We start from the raw sequence: 4,092 nt of genomic DNA, 5'->3' as shown, positions 1-4,092 counted from the left end.
TGTGTGGTTATCAAGCACAGATGCAAGTCTGTGTAACTCCCTCATGCTCAAGTTCTGTGGAAAATTACACTCCAGCCTCTTTGTGCTTCTTCCCTCTCTCATCTTCCTCTTCTCTTTGTTGCTCTCATCTTTCATCACGCTTTTCTAAATATATCTTTGTTCTCTCTCACTCTCTTCTTCCTTACACTGCTCTCCCTCACTCACTCACTCATCAGTCGTCTTCTTCCTCTACCCATCATGCTTTTGTCCTCTGTTCTCTCTAACCCATTCCTTGTCCTCACTTCTCTCTCTCTCTCTCGCTCATTCCTTTCATATCCTTCACTTTCGTCTCCCTCCTCACACTCCCCCTCTACCCCTCCCGCTCCGCTGTTACGTGTTGTGTGGAGGAATGCGAGTTTCAGCACTCTGAAAGGAGTGCGGTCAGCAGTGCTGTGGCAGGGTATGGGTTGAGCCCTGGGCCCAGCGCTACTGGGCTAGGTCAGCTGGAGGAGTGTGAGAAAGCCACTGTCTGAATGGCAAGCCACTGAATGGCAAGGCACTGTGTGATGATCCATTAAGCTTCCAGGGGGCTACAAGATGATTTTATCTCTATCCATACCCCTGAAATGTCTCGATGCAACTCCAGGTATCAGAGCTAATGGTTGACACAAATAAGAGTTTAAACCACAATATGTCAATATCAATAGATTGCAATAAATCCTGAGATTTCAGGATTGTTTTAGATTTTTGTTCAATAAAAACTCAACATACCTAAACTAAACACAAAACTTATTTAAAGGCACAAAGATTTGTTACTGAATGCCATAGATTTTATTATTATTAATAGATTATTTTTATAGGGAAAGTATGTGAATGTATTCAAGCACCAACATGTAGCATTTAGCTTTGTTTAATAACAATGTCATGATACCCCATGTACCACGCAATGCAACTTGAGGGGCATAACACTGCTAAGTGCATAACAACCGAAAGAGGTTTGCATACTGGCAAATATTAGCTGAGGATGGATTGAGAATATTACCTAATTTTAATGTTGCTATGATTTTATATTTATATTTGCATAATCCATTGGATGAGGGTCCATCAGTTGATTGTTTTTGAGAATTTCAGTGTCATTGCATATAACCAGGCATTGTAATCAGGAGCCCTGAGTGCTGTTGGTAAATCATTTACTGTATTGGTCTCTCCCATCAAGCATTGATTCTCCTGTCCTAGGGAAGGGAAGTCACTCAGTCGAGCTCAGGGCCTTTTTTTCCCTGAAAATGTGCTTCCGAGAGAGCTGATTAAGTGAAAATAGAGTCAATATACCACTGTGCATTAGTTTATCCCAGGGTTCACTGAAACTCAGTGTGACAGTTGTGTTCTTTTCCATGAGGAAGGTGGAAAGAGGTCATTCTGACTGAAAAAGTGGTTGTTTTCTTACAATCAGGCTTTGTTCTAAACTTTCCGGCTAATCCTTTTCTATGGCAACCCCTACCCCCTTGTCAGATATTCCAAACAGTTTGTCCCTGGGCCATTCTCCTGAGGTGTACTATCACTTTTGAGTCCGTGTTTGTCATACTGCTCTCCAGCTGTGTGCTGTATTGTAGTACATATAAATGTATGCTTTGAGTCATGCTGAAGTATACTATCCAACACTGCTGGGGTTAGCATTTCCAACTGTCCAAAATTGTACTCCTGTTCCAATTTGTAGGGGGGACATCCTACATGCTAACGTGAAAGAAATGGTGTTCAAAGCCTTTTGTCTCAGCTCAGTGACTCCAGGATTCTGCAAACAGTAACCTCTTGACCGGACAGGGCAGCTTCTCAATAAACCTGCAGATGCACTTTCCCTGTTTTGCAGTAGAATGTTCTTCGGGTATGTTTTACATACATTGTCTGCAAAACAAGCAGTCAAATAAAATGGTCACAGTGTTCATGCAACGAAGATAAAAATGGCAATGTCGTGCATTTTCAGTGGATGTTTTGTTCTAGTGGAAAAGAAGGACACAGATTGATAAAGGCAGAGGCTGTTCATTAGCACCAATGGCACCCCAACTCCCTCCACCCCATAACCATTCAACATCTCCTAGTTTGTAGCCAAGGATGCCCTCTGGAATGTGTCTTATAGCAACAAAAGACCTATCCCCCAGAGTTATCCGTTATACTTGATTTGGATCAGTGATTGGCCCTGAGGCTCCTCCCTCCCTCTCCTACACTGATACAATGTGTCTGGCATCAGGGCTTGGAATTGCTGCCCATGGTCTTCCCATGTAAGTAAATGTCCAGGACTCCGGATCACACTCCAAGTGGCAACGTGGTCAAAGAGGGAAAGAGATGTGTGGCAAAGCACTGAGGCCTAGGGCAATGTCACCACAGACTTTATAGACCCACCTGATTCTCCACTCTGTATTCCTAATATTAAAAGTTCCCCCTGTGTGGAAATGTCATGAATGCAAATACCAATATCAAAATGTGCATGTCTTGAATATTTATAAAACACCATAATCAACGGCAATGCTAGTGTGATGGATTTTCTGTCCATGTGTACACTTTTTCATGAATATTCATAAAATCTAATACAGCGCAGGAAACAATCAGAACTTCCATTGTTATGAAGTAGAAGACAGAAGGATATGCAGGAGCTGACCATCTGGTTAGGCTACAGAGTATTTGTGCTGTATCTGGGAACAGCCACTTGCTCTGGGCTTTGGTCAATGCAGGAAATGGTTTCCCAGATTAGAGAGGGTAGTGCAAATACCACTTCACTGGCTCCCATAAACAGGCTGGTTAGTTTAAATTCCAGCCCCGCTCACCCGGTCTCTCTCTCTCTCTCTGTCTCTCTCTGCCTCCCCTCTCTCTTTCTCTCTTGCTCTCACTCTCACACTCACTCTGTCAATGCAGAAAACCTAATTAGCTTTGTTCTGTGAAGGCAGTTGACACACTTTTGGGAGTAGATGGGAATGTTATCATTAGAAAATCAACAATCCAATGAAGAAGAAGAAAAAATATGTATCCTGGATTGAGAAAAAGTGTGTCAGATATTATTTCTGTTGGATATCTATGCAGAGACCAATGATCTAATCAGTAAGTGAATGTGTGGAATTTTGGGAAGGAAGACTGCTGGGTAATTGCTGGAGAACCAAGCTTTGACTGCAAAACCTCCTGCTGTGAACATGCTCATAAGACTGTCCTTGTAAGGCTTTACTAGTTGACTGAAGAAATGAATTGCAATCATATTTCAACCCTATAAGTTAAAAATAGAGGCACATAGCCTGAGAGAATAGCACATTCAGAAAAGATCTTTTTGAAAAAATATTTTTTCAGCAAAAGAAATCCAACAGTTTGGCATACTGCAATTGCCAGTGAAATGGTATGCCTGATAGCAATCTTTATACACAAACTCAATCATCGTTACAGGTTACAGGTTAATTATAGTAAATGCCAATCAAAGCCTCTATTTTCAGATAGGATGTATGCTACCACTTATAGCAGCAAATTCAGAAGCGTTATATACATATTAAATTGAAATAGATTACACTTTTGTGGCTACTTAATTTATGACAGAGAGAAGGGGGAACTAGTGATAGGGGTGGCAGAGCACCAGCCAATGATTCATTTGATACTGCATGATCCTCTCTAACTATCAGAGCGCTGATGCCAACAGCCTTTCAGTGGTAAATAAAATGGCTCCAGGCTTTGTTCCAGCTTGAAATCAAAAGTGCAGTAAACATAGCTCAAATGCAACATGACAAAACCTAATTGATAAGTAGCTGAGTGGGGATATCAGATTCGCTGATTGTTGAAATGTAAGTGTTAAAAGCTTTAGCAGGGATCTGTGGCTGTGGAAGGAGATATCACTCCTTCTGTTATTTTGCAGGGATAAATATATTTTCCTGTCAAACAAAACTGTACCTTTGCACCCCTCCACCGAACCTGCTGAACAGTTTGTGTGTGTTAGCTCTAAACTGTATGTGTGTATTCAGTATGTGAATGTGAATGAGGCAGTATGTGGGAGTATGTGCATATGTGCAGTGTGTGTGCGTGTGTATGTGTGTGTCTAGCAGCTTTGAGGAGGATGACTGCTGGTCCCCCGGAGCATCTGTGCATTAA

Source organism: Anguilla rostrata, chromosome 2 (genome assembly GCF_018555375.3).
Source record: "Anguilla rostrata isolate EN2019 chromosome 2, ASM1855537v3, whole genome shotgun sequence".
In the NCBI taxonomy this organism is placed as follows: Eukaryota; Metazoa; Chordata; class Actinopteri; order Anguilliformes; family Anguillidae; genus Anguilla; species Anguilla rostrata.
The sequence above is the reverse complement of the archived record's forward strand: the minus strand, read 5'-3'. Positions refer to the sequence as shown.